The sequence below is a fragment of the Thermobia domestica genome, chromosome 14 (assembly GCF_964235325.1).
Source record: "Thermobia domestica chromosome 14, izTheDome1.hap1.1, whole genome shotgun sequence".
In the NCBI taxonomy this organism is placed as follows: Eukaryota; Metazoa; Arthropoda; class Insecta; order Zygentoma; family Lepismatidae; genus Thermobia; species Thermobia domestica.
The window spans coordinates 175253329-175266851 of NC_137467.1; positions in this window are offsets into that span (position 1 = coordinate 175253329).

Below are 13523 nucleotides of genomic sequence, written 5' to 3' on the forward strand. Positions count from 1 at the left end.
GTGAATTTACTTTGAACGTTTCTAAGAATACATTTACTTTTTTCTTACTCTATATCATGCCCAATATTACTTTCATTTCAGTTAATTAATAACTTCATTTCACATCTCGGATAAAAGTATTATTGTCTTTGTAACGATGTTTTTCCTTTTTATTGTGTAATTTCTAGTTTCACTGAATTATCTCAATTCGAATGAATAAATCACATTTTGTTTATTGTCCCTTCCTTAGCTAGGTTCGAATTCGAGAACAATGTGGTGTAATTTACGTTCTTTATTCTTCATATTCTGCAGTAATGACCATATTAATTATTTTTCATGAGTCCAGTTCATCAATGAGAACTTGGACAAACATTAACCTGGTGATTCTTTACGCAATTTCAAGCGTAATATACATTTTAGCTGTTCTTTACACTTCACAGCGATGAAACATTCTAACAGTGTGTTAGCGTTTCCTTTTCGCCTTCCAATTGAACTGTCTGTGTACTGCGCATACGCCAGTCAATTTCCATAAAAGATCATAAATAACCCTGATACTTCTATAATATTTACGAAAGAACGTGTAAGAGAATCTATATCAACAACATATATCATTCATCAAAATAACGAAAACGTGTTCATGAAACAAATTAATAGATATATTATATCAAAGTAAATTAGGTTTAAATTTTAGGGAATAGAAAATGTTATTCTATAATAAGACTACTACTCGAAGCCTTTACTACAATCACTAGTTGTTACCATAGCCGAGTGGTCTAAGGCGTTCGGCTTATAAAGCACCATTCGAACTAAGTTCGAGTACCCGCCAATTTTTCTCTCTTTTTTTTTCACCTGTTCTCGATGTTTCTGTCTGTGTTCTTGTCGGATCCGATTAAATAGAATTTCGAATATATGATAAACAATCATTTATTTGCGAATCTGCACATGTACAATATACATTTTCGAGATTTTGATTTTGGAAATGAAGTGTATATAATATTGCATAGTAAAAATAGTAAAATAAAAAAATATTTGTATAAATATTGATTAATTAATTAGAGTTATACATGGCTTTCCAATCAGGATTATATAGAGAGGACTTACTTCTAAGTGCAATCCGAAAACAAATATTTGAGTTTTAATCTGACCCAAAGTTGGTAACTTACAGGATAATTTATACATGATTGGTATTGTAATTTTTATGCTTTTATTACAATCCTCTATAAGTTATGATTTTACCAATTCTAAATGTAGAACGAGAAACAAGTGTAATATTATATTTGTTACGAAAAGCTTTTAAGCAATGATGCTTTGAGGACATGATCTGAGGGAGAATTTGAGACCCCTCTCGAGGTAAGAAATTTCCGCCTCCAGGACCATATATTCGATCGTGCTCAATGTGGACTACCAATGTTTGCCCTCCACCCGAATATTGAAATTCCCCCCGAGGATAATTTTCTGAAGTCACCACTGTTTATAAATAGTTTTTCGTTACAAATCAGAGGATAATGGAGTAGTGAGTATACTTCATTTTTTTAAGCTATGGTTTTAAGATTCGCAATTCATATAATGTTCCGTTCTAATCAAATTTGAAACAAAAGAAGTTTTCAATGAGTTACTCAAAGAAATATTTTCAGCCTCCGGATGAAAATAGGAAGACACTTAAAAAAGAAACAACTTGCTACCGGGTTTGAACACACAAACATGTGATTGATAGTGTATCGACCCAAACCACACGACCGTTTTGTATGCCTTTGCACATCTTCTTTTGTCTTTTGTGAAAGCAGTTTACTGTTCCATACTCGCTTTTGTTTATTCAGATACGACTATGAGTTCTCAGTAAATATTTGGACGTTACAGCTCTTGCAATGTATAAAAGTGTTTTTAGAATAAATCGCAATCGATATTATGTCCTAATAATATACGTAAAACAGTTTGAATTCGTGAAATGATCGATGTTGGAGTGAACGTAAATGTTTTCATAGTTAGGAGGCTGGATATGCAAACCCGCTTAACGTGGGGATTTAATTTTGTGAAATTTGGTACATGTTTCCACCGTTTGGGCCTCAACACTTTTCCTGATTAGAGACGCAGTTGAAAGCTGGATTCATCATCATTCAGAATCGCTCAGAATCATTCAGAATATCATATTGCCCCGTTTCTTTCAAGTATTTCACAGGGTACTCAAACCACAAACAAATGTTTCCCTTGGCTACAGCGTATTACCTCTCGTTCAAAGTTTCGGGACACGATTTGTGGGTGTCTTCTCATGTAAATGTACGTAGAACCAGATTTCACCAGGTCGACTTTCTTTGAACGGCTTTTCACATTTTTTTTGAATCGACATCATCTTAACACTGTTCAGAAGATCATGTTTCTTTTGTAGAAAGTCATTTTGCTCATATTAATGAGCCAGTTTGCTAATCCCTCTTCTTTCTGTGTTAGGTATGGTTCTGGACCCATTCTTCGCTCTATGGGACGGTGACTATGAAGTTTATCCATCAGCGTTACCCGAGGAATCCTATAGATTGCTGATGCCTTTCGTGTGGAGTGCTGTTTTTTTGCGACAAGTCTCCAGAGCTTTTTGTAGATCCTTGTTTCAATAAGCTGACAATTTAAGCTTAGGTCTACTCAGACTCATTATCCCTGAAAGAAACTGGAAAATTCTTAAGGAGATGCAAGGAAAACAGATGTATTCCAGACGTAAGCTGATAGCTATTTCGCTAACAATATTTGAATACAGTTCCACGACGAAGCTAGAAGAGTGTAGTTCAGTATTAAACGAATTAGACCAAATATAATAAATTTATTATTCAAATGAAATATCATCGCCTAACAGAGCCGTTAAGTTTCCATGAAGATCTTGGGGAACTACATGGATATTTAGTTACCTTAATTTGAATTTATATTATGGCCTTTAGGCATCTAAGATTCCGGAAGGGAAAGAGTAGAGGATGTTGGAAGTTAGATATCAGGGCCTATTTTGTAGGTACCATCCCAGTATTTGTCTGGTGTGACTGAGGAAAAGCCCTAAACAACTTAGTCAGGATGGTCGGCAGCTGGGTTCGAACCGAGGACCTCCCGAATGTTAAACCAACGCTCTACCATTCTTTTAAAATTAGTCTCAACCGAGACATTCAGTCTGATGGCTCCTCGCGCCAATTCGGCCTAATCCAATCACGACAGGGACACAAATACAGAAATATCGAGGACAATTAAAAATATCTTTGCTCTTCAGAGGGATTCGAAACCCCAGTGGATTACCTTCTCATGACCCGAAGCCCGAGACCACTACCACTGAGCCACGTCCATTCGGTGAATATTCACTTACTAAGAGTAAGATTCAGCAGGTGATTATACAACTGTAAATTGATCACTGAATTAATGCTTGAATGAAGGAATTCTGCGAGAAATCACAAACACAAAGCGTGGTGGGACACTAAAAAAAAAAGTGAATCCTCGACCAGTACAATAATATTACGAAAAGTAGTGGTCGAACAATAGTAAATGTTTTTGCACACCATTATAACTTCAGAATTGGTAACTTTCATGCAGATGAACCGAAAGGTAGTCGTTATCGACATTTCTACAATTTTTTAGTGCTCGACCACTCCGTGATCGAACACTAGTTAACAAAGAATATTTCATAAGTCATTGTCCGACCACTACATTTTATTGATTTATTCTTCAAAACTTACAGTTATCACTACAATTTTATTACAAAATGTACTCTTCAGTTCCATGCAACAGAATAGTATGTGGATTTCTTACCTGGTGCGATAAAACTACAGAAAAGCACGAAAAACAGGACACTGTCGTTCCCATTTGCAACAGATTAAACTTGTCGAAAACTCAGTGCGTCTTCCGTAGGCATACATTTGATTGGCTATTACCGAATGCATGTGCAATATATTTTGACAGTATCTTTGTGATTGGTTCACAATAAGCTGCAATTCAATTATAATGGAAAATCATGCCTTTTTATCGGAAAATAAGCCTGTACATGGTTTTAACCCTTTCACTGTGGAAGGTGACGGAAAAAAATTTCCCTAACCTGCGAATGTCGATTATAGTCGACGTGTTAAAATTTGTCTGTATCTTGGTTTTGTCGATTGTAGTCGCCAAAGGTTTTCTGTGTGATTTCTATTGTTTATCGAAAACAATAGAACACAAACCAAAATGAACGGTACAACTTTGGCGACTACTCTCGACAAAGCCAAGATACGGACAAACAAATTTTAACACGTCGACTATAGTCGACATTCGTATGTTAAGGAAATTTTGTTTCTGTCGACAAAAGTCAACTTCCTCTGTGAAAGGGTTAAAGTGAAAAGTGGTCGGCACCTAGGGGGTGGTCGAAGACAGGCACAGCTAGCCTATTTACGTGTTATGCAAAGCAGCGCCAGAAACAAAATCCTTAATACGCCACTGAGCGTTATGATCATTTTCTCGACATACTAAATGAGCTTCCTCATGGTTGTATAGATGCTGTGCTAGCGTTTGACGTGAGAGACTCGGATCCGGCTCAAGGTGAGAGCTTATATGGTTCAAACCCGACATTGCTGTCGGTGCACGTCTTATATAGTATCGGTACTGAAAGGAACGATAAATTCCAATTCAAGCAACCAACTATTGACATATTTAATAAACAGAAACTACTCGTCTCTTTAAATTTCATTGAATAACAAGAGTCGTAGTTTATTCCAAACTGAGGGATAACACATGTTTTGCAAAGTACAAGACATGTTAGGCGTGTAACGGTCTCGACCAATAACAGGACCGCTCACCAGACGGTGATACAAATCTTACCTGATCATTCAGTTTGATACGTAGTAGTAGGGACCCCCGTATATTGCGCCAAGTCAGCAAAAATTTCTCGATTCTGATTGGCTGAGAGAGGTCACGTGACGTTAGGCCCCGCCCACGCGGGAAATTCAAATTTCCAGGTCACGTGGTATGACGTCATGAGTCACCCTGCGGGGAAATCCCTCACCAGGGATTTTTGAAATTCGTTCCCTTTTACGGGTAAGATGAGTGCTTTGATACTTGATTCTGATTGGTTGACAAATGTCACGTGATCTTAGACCCCGGGATATTTGAAATTCGTTCCCTTTTATGGGTAACATGAGTGCTTTGGTACCACGATGATGATTGGCTGACAGAGGTCACGTGATCTTAGGCTCTGGGATTTAAAAAAAATCGTTCCCTTTTTACGGATATTTTCTCTGATGAGTACTTTGGTATCACGATACTGATTGGCTGATAGAGGTCACATGATTTTAGACCCGCCACACAGTGAACAGGTTACATGGTATAATGTGGGGAAATTCCTCACTTTGATTTTTTGAAATTCGTTTTATTTTATGTGTAAGATGAGTGTTTTGGTACCTCAATTTTGATTGGTGGATAGAAGTCACATGATCTTAGCCCCCCAGTCCATGAGGGAAATACAGAGCGATATGACGGCGATCCATCCTAGACCGGGATTTTAGAATTTTGTTCCCTTTTTATAATTATGCGTAAAGTTCCCATGGAGGGTTCAACCTCCTCCTTAAATAACCCTTTTTGGTATCATGATATTGTACTGAAGTTTACCTTAAATATTAGCATTCTCTTTGACAGATAAGATGATTACCAGTTTTCTTACCTTGATGGAGAGACAGCTTGCCTTATATGTTTACGTATGGAGATCATGTCCATTAATTAGTTGCCTATGCCTCTGAAATTATACATTTATTTTAACAATGGTGAAAGAGGGGTCCATCCTTGTCGCTTGTAGATTTCTTATAACACATTGTTGTGAGTTTAAGAGATTTTTTTAAACGCTCAGTAAGCGCTTCATTAATGGAAACAGTGTGGCCAGATTTTTTCTTACCTAAACTGCTCCTATTCTTTTCGAAACGGTTCCGCAGAGTGCAAGAATTTTCAAACTAAAAATTTTTCGAACTAAAAAAATTTCAAAACTAAAAATTTTCGAACAAAAAAAATTGTTACTAAAAATTTTCGAACCAAAAAAAATTTCAAACAAAAAGTTTCAAACAAAATTTTCGAACTAAATATTTTGAAACAAAAATTACAAAATTTTCGAACCAAAAAAAAATTCCAAAAAAATTTCGAACCAATTTTTAAAAACAAGTTTCGAACTAAAAATGTAAACCACATCTAAAAATTTTCAAATCAAAATTTTTTCGAAAATAAGTTACCATGATTTGAAAATAAGAGTTCAAGGTTTCAAGAAATAATAAAACATTTTTTTCAACTTGTTGTATTTTAACGAAAGGTATGTGCTCTTCTCATACAAGGTGGTTAACATAATAAATGCACGATCTATATAATGAATATTTTGGACGTGTCATCATCTTCGAATCCTGTAAAGAAAAAGAAGAAACAATGGATTACTTTATGAATTTCTTTTTTTTTCTGAAACAATAAAAACGAGTCAATATTGATAAGAGAGAAATAAAACTTACTCGTAAAAGATGGATGTATTTTGTTCCATCTTCCTCCTCGGGTACGAGATGACAGCATTTCTTCCACTGATGGATGTTTATGAACTCTTCTGGGTACTGCATTTTTCTTGGTGTTGCTCCTTTATGGTCAAGATTCCCCCTTAGGTACGAGATGACTACATTTCTTCCACTGATGGTGTTTGTGGTTTATAAACTCTTCTGGGTACTGCGTTTTTTTTCTTCTTGGTGTTGCTGCTTTGTGGTTAAGGAGTTGAAAAAGGAAAAGAAAAAATGAAATGGCGGCCTTATTGGGTGTTTACAGTTTTTTCTTCATCTTCTTTTTCCAGTTCCAACTTCTGTTTTTTAACGTACCCGTACGGAACCGTATCATAGGAATTGAGTTCTTTAAATCGACGTTTTGTGTACTGGATGCTGTACATTTTTTCTTCTTTGCGTGTGACGATGGTATGGTCTTTGGTCCTGCATATCTTATGGGGGATGGTAATGGTGACTTGTCCACGGCATTGATTTGTTATCATTTCTTTTAGCGTATTGAAATTTAATTGCTGTCCTGCATTGTAGTTTAATGTAAATCCTCTAATTTTACATATGTAGCTAGTGATGTTGGTATCTCGATTGTATATTTCTAGGCTGTATTTTTTTGGTCCTCCACTAACAAATGTCTTGATGTACGCTCGTTGTCCATAAGACTCCATCTCATCCGATAAGCATCCCAAGTACGTTGAAGGTTCAATGGTTGGCTCCCCAGGCTTTTCTGTAAATATCACAGAATCCGTGTCGAAATATAAAACACGTTCCTGCAACATTTCCAGGTACTTGTACAGTTCCAGACGTGCCTCACATGTTGTAAATGCACCTAACACGACATTGGTGTTTCGGTTTTGAACAGTCACATGTTCATTGTACTCCCAGAACGCATACAACATCGTATCATTGATGGGTACAATTTGATGGAGTTTAATGTCGGGGGAAGTGAGTTTTTCATAAAATTCTTCCGGCCGATCAATAATTGTGGTCTGGCTAAAGTTTGAACGTTGCGAAAGTTTTCCCCATAGAGCGTTAACACAAAGCTTAGATAAACTTCTTCGTGCAGGATTATTTTCAATTTTGGTCGGATCCAATGCAATACCTTCACGCTCCAGGACGGTTTGTATGAATTTTGATTTGTCTTCTTCGGTCACACAGGAACTGGGCCAGCCAGACGCTTCCATTTTCGATTTCAAAAACGTATTGATATATTCCGTGAACAAGCCACCTGTTTTCGTGATGGGATCATATTGTTCAATGTCATAATCCCAAATTTCAAAGATCTCCACCAGTTGATATCCTAATTCTATTGCTTTCTGTATTTCATATGATACCCATGTTCCAGTGAGGCATCGCTCCTGATCGTTGTGCGTACACGTTGTTGTAGGGTCCGGGTTCATTTCTTCGGCACAAGCAGCACACAGTGGAAAGAGTAGTTTCTTGTTCCATCGGTAAGGCAGGAGACCATGATAAAGATGCCGACTTGGTAATATCATTTTGATCAGACCATTGACTTTATTTATTGGTGGTATATTTTCATCACCCTGTAGATAAATTCTAGGATGTCCTACAGGGTATTTAGCACACTTATTTATGTAAGGATAAAGCGAAACAATATCGAAATATTTTATTTTTTCTCCTGCTTTTTCGTCGACTTGGTGGTATAATTTCACGCAATTGGTCCTTCCTCCAAAAAAGCTATCTCTTGGATTTAATGGTCTACGGTTCATGTACGGGTGATTCTTCAGATACGTCACCATTGTTGGATTTTGTTTCAAGAACTGATTAAATTCGCACTCCCACATTTCATGTACAGTGTACCCCAATTCACGCAGTCTTGCATTTTTTCGTTGCGATCGTTCATAACGGAATTCCATAGTGTCTTCTGGATTGCCGTAGATGGGTTGATTACGGCCTGTAGTAATACACACTTTACACCCGTGATAAAAACAGCCGGCATGCTCGTAGATGTGCTCCTCTGACGTCTCAGGATCTTGGTAGTAGCCATCAACATGGAATCCCGCAATAAACACTTCTTTTTGCCGGGCCGCATGTAAGATTTGTTTTCCTTCGGTTTTTTCAATGTAGGCCAGCCATTGCATTGCAGCGATCGATTGCGTACTTCTCCATCGATAGCCATGTGCCGGTAGAATTCCAATGGTGTTGGGTTTGAGGAAATTCCGGCGGAATACTAAATTGGAAGCACTGGCAATCGTGATCGTCTTCAAGAAGGGATTTACTTTGGTTTCTGCTTCAAATGACGTCATAAACGAAACGCATGCTTGTCGCAGTACATTGACATCTTGAATACAATACTTGATAATTTCCTTCTGAAAATCAAACGTGTCATTACGATGATCGTTGTACCACTGCATGAACTTGTTCCTGTCTTCGACGGCCATTTCATTTGCACCATAATACTTCGTTTCTGGAAGTGGTCCAATATATGATTGATTCTCCTTGGTGTTGAAGAAATGCGGGAAGTAGCCTTTGGTTGCGGGTAAATTGAACGCTTTTGACAATTTACTTAATGCCATAGGTAGGAAGTTCAAAGAGTCAATGAACGTCAGATTATTCAACGTTAAACTCAGTATCTTGGTCCCATTTAATATGACGTCAGGCCTCCATTGACATTGTTCTACCATGGTCTTTAGAATAAAATGTCCATCGTAGCCCTTCGAGTTGTGAGCGAGACAGAAAATTCTATTTATATTGAAACGACGTTCCCGCAAGTACTGGAGAAAATTATAAACTGGATCCTCTCCTTGGAAAATATGCTGGCGCTGACCACACGTACTGCAAGACTGCTCGATATTATCGTTTTCAACACATGCATAACATACTTGTTGTGCAACCAATAAATTTGGAACGTGTACATACGTATTATCGCCAATATTCGTGTCCTGCATAGATTCTATATCATAGAAAATCAACAAGGTTTTCTTTGCGTGCATGAGTGAAGGAACACCAGGTTTCAAGCATTGTCGATCGGGAAGCATGAAACATTGATGCGATCCTGGAACAATCTTCTTACAAACATTGCAAAAGATCTCATTACAATCATGAATGCGTTGTCCACTTCGTACAAAAGAATATACTCTGTAGCATCTAGTACATTGCTTCACCATTTTGCATACAGGTTCCCCTTGATGATATGGAGCATTACGATGATTGTTAAAACATTCTTCGCCGTAAAATTGACGATTGCAGTCGTTGCACAATATCGACGTTTGGTTCTTGTCGCATAGAGGTCTCTGTAAGCATTTGGAGCACGTTACAGGACAATTTTTCACATGTCTGTTACGCTGATCATATTTTTTATGGCACGCTTCACAGTAGAACTTGGTTGCAAAACAAGCAGTTAAAGATTGGATGATATCAAAATGGCCAGCCAAACAAATCAAATTTATGGGAGTGCGATTTTCGTCGTTGGGCCCCTCGTACATGATGTCATTTCCTGAGAAACTAGTATACACAGTAATTTTATATTCTTTAAGGTATGACTGGAATTGTCGAATTTCATTTACACTGGCACCATGATCCAAACTCACTCCTGTATTTGCACATAACGCATCGACTTCTTGGTCCACAATACATTTTCTCTGATGTTGATACTGTGTATATCGTTTCATATCTGTATTCTTGTATTTTCTCAGACCAATAGCAATAACAAGGGCGTACGCCAAACACCTTGAATCTTGATTTTTTACACGTTCAATCCCTCGCTTGCAACGTAATAATTCTTCATTTTGAAGTATTCCTTGCCGCAAACCGCCATAGCCACGTGGAATATCCACACGATGAAAATGAACGGTGAATGGTTCGTGCAGCAGAAATACATTGTTACTTTGTAAAACTCTTTCAAACGAGGGCCACATCGTTTCCAGTGTTAGGTTTCGTGCTTGGCGAAAACTCACCCAAAATGGTTTATTGGTATTGCGTGGCGATATTACCGATAAACCAACCATCGCCTCATCGTCGACATTGGCTAATAAATGGTCCAGCATTGCTTGGAAACTATTATGCACGTATTGGATAATATCGGTTCCTACGGGTGGTGCGTTGAATTGAATTTCGAGCATTCTGCCCTCAATGTTAAATCGTCTATAATGACGAGTGATTTCATTACAAACAGTAAAATCCGATTCGGCCATGGTTAATAAAAGGAGAAAACAAACAAACAGGTACAATTGCGATAAATGTGTAAGGGAAAAAGGAATTGAGCAGCGTGAATTTACTACAAAAGAAAAGAAGAAAGAAAAATCTTAATCACCTGATAAACAGGAAATCATAACGTTTATGATAAATTCTTAACTAAGTAATTCAAGTAAAGGTCCTGAGTTTGATTCCCGACGGGCGCTCAGAGTCCCATTATGAAAGCACGTGTACTAGAAATCAAAGTTTTTTTTAAATAATTATGTTACTGAAATGAGTGTTTTATTGCTGTCAAACTCGAGACCATTACATCAGCATTTAACTGACCTATCATTCTATAGTGATAAAAGAATGCATGAAATGAATGAATGTTTCATCAGTACTGAGATGTTAGAAAGTACGCGTAAGCATTTTTTTTCCACTCACAACGACCTTTAAATGATGCGTTTGCAAGTTGAAGAGATTCATCAAGCTTTAACGATACCCATGCGTAATTGTCGAAACAAAATCTGTATAGCGTATTTTTTATTATTATTATTGTGACTAAGCGGTTAGCGTACATGGTTCGGACGTGGAAGGCCCGGGTTCAATCCTCGGTGGGTTTGCTTTCCACGTCGGGGGCATGTCAAGCCTTTTCTGAAATTTAATATTCTCACGCGTTATCATACATTCTTTTCAAAACTAAGCTAAATGGTTGACGTACACACCTCATAATACATAAACGTACATAAATCGTCTTTAATGACGAGTGATTTCATTACAAACAGTAAAACCCGATTCGGCCATGGTTAAAAATGAAAACAAACAAACAGGTACGGTAAAACAAATATGTAATGGGAAAAAGGAATTGAGCAGCGTGAATTTACTACAAAAGAAAAGAAGAAAGAAAAATCTTAATCATCTGATAAACAGGAAATCATAACATTCATGATAAATTCTTAACTAAGTAATTCATGTAAAGGTCCTGAGTTTGATTCCCTGGCGGTGGCGTTCAGAATCTCATTATTAAAGCACGTGTACTAGAAATCAAAGTTTTTTTTAAAAATAATTATGTTACTGAAATGTGTGTTTTATTGCTGTCAAACTCGAGACCATTGCATCAGCATGTAACTGACCTATCATTCTATAGTGATAAAAAGAATGCATGAATGAATGTTTCAACAGTACTGAGATGTGATAAAGCACGCGTAAGCATTTTTTTCTACTCACAACGACCTTTAAATGATGCGTTTGCAAGTTGAAGAGATTCATCAAGCATTAACGATACCCATGCGTAATTGTCGAAACAAAATCTGTATAGCGTATTTTTTATTATTATTATTGTGACTAAGCGGTTAGCGTACATGGTTCGGACGTGGAAGGCCCGGGTTCAATCCTCGGTGGGTTTGCTTTCCACGTCGGGGGCATGTCAAGCCTTTTCTGAAATTTAATATTCTCACGCGTTATCATACATTCTTTTCAAAACTAAGCTAAATGGTTGACGTACACACCTCATAATACATAAACGTACATAAATCGTCTTTAATGACGAGTGATTTCATTACAAACAGTAAAACCCGATTCGGCCATGGTTAAAAATGAAAACAAACAAACAGGTACGGTAAAACAAATATGTAATGGGAAAAAGGAATTGAGCAGCGTGAATTTACTTCAAAAGAAAAGAAGAAAGAAAAATCTTAATCATCTGATAAACAGGAAATCATAACATTCATGATAAATTCTTAACTAAGTAATTCATGTAAAGGTCCTGAGTTTGATTCCCTGGCGGTGGCGTTCAGAATCTCATTATTAAAGCACGTGTACTAGAAATCAAAGTTTTTTTTAAATAATTATGTTACTGAAATGTGTGTTTTATTGCTGTCAAACTCGAGACCATTGCATCAGCATGTAACTGACCTACCATTCTATAGTGATAAAAAGAATGCATGCATGAATGTTTCAACAGTACTGAGATGTGATAAAGCACGCGTAAGCATTTTTTTCTACTCACAACGACCTTTAAATGATGCGTTTGCAAGTTGAAGAGATTCACCAACCATTATCGTTACACATACGTAATTGTCAAAACAAAATCTGTATAGCGTAAATCTTTTAACCAAATATTCATGCACTCTTTTTATTTAAGCGGTTAGTGTACATGCTTCTAACGTGGAAGGCCCTGGTTCAATCCTCGGTGGGGTTTGCTTTTCACATCGGATCGCTGTCAAGCCTTTTCTGAAATTTAATATTCTCACGCGTTATCATACATTCTTTTCAAAACCAAGCTAAATAGTTGACGTACACACCTCTGGCCCAGGTTCAATCTCGGGTGATTGCTCGAATATTACGTTAAGCTGAAGGGACGCTAAACTAAAACAATAGTTTCAAAGGGTATCGAACCATATTATTCTCAGGCATAGAGTTTAACATTTTGTAATGCATTTCTTTTCAAAACTAAGCGCACACATCTTTGACCATGGTTCAATTCCCGACGGGAGTTCACATTCAACATTAAGCTGAAGGGACGCTAAACCATATCATTTTATCGTGCTTAGTTTTAAAATGTGGTGGTTCCTGATTCGTACTCCCACTTTCCCATTCCACTAATTCCACATAGCGTAAATATTTCGTACTAAAAGTAAAACAGTGTATTCGTGATCCGCCCACAAATATGAAATAAAAATGATTTTCGAATCTTGTATGAAAAATAAAATCTCACTGAACTTACCTCAAATTCAATGAACAAAAAGTCGGTGCAGTAAAGCTTCTTAAATGAAGACACTTTTAAAAGTAGATCTTCTCACTTGATAGTTGAGAGCGGTGTAGGATTTGAAAAATGAAATTTAGATTTTTATTTAGGTCGCTGCGAAAACGATGTCATCATCAACCAATCAGAAACGAGGAAATTTATAAAAT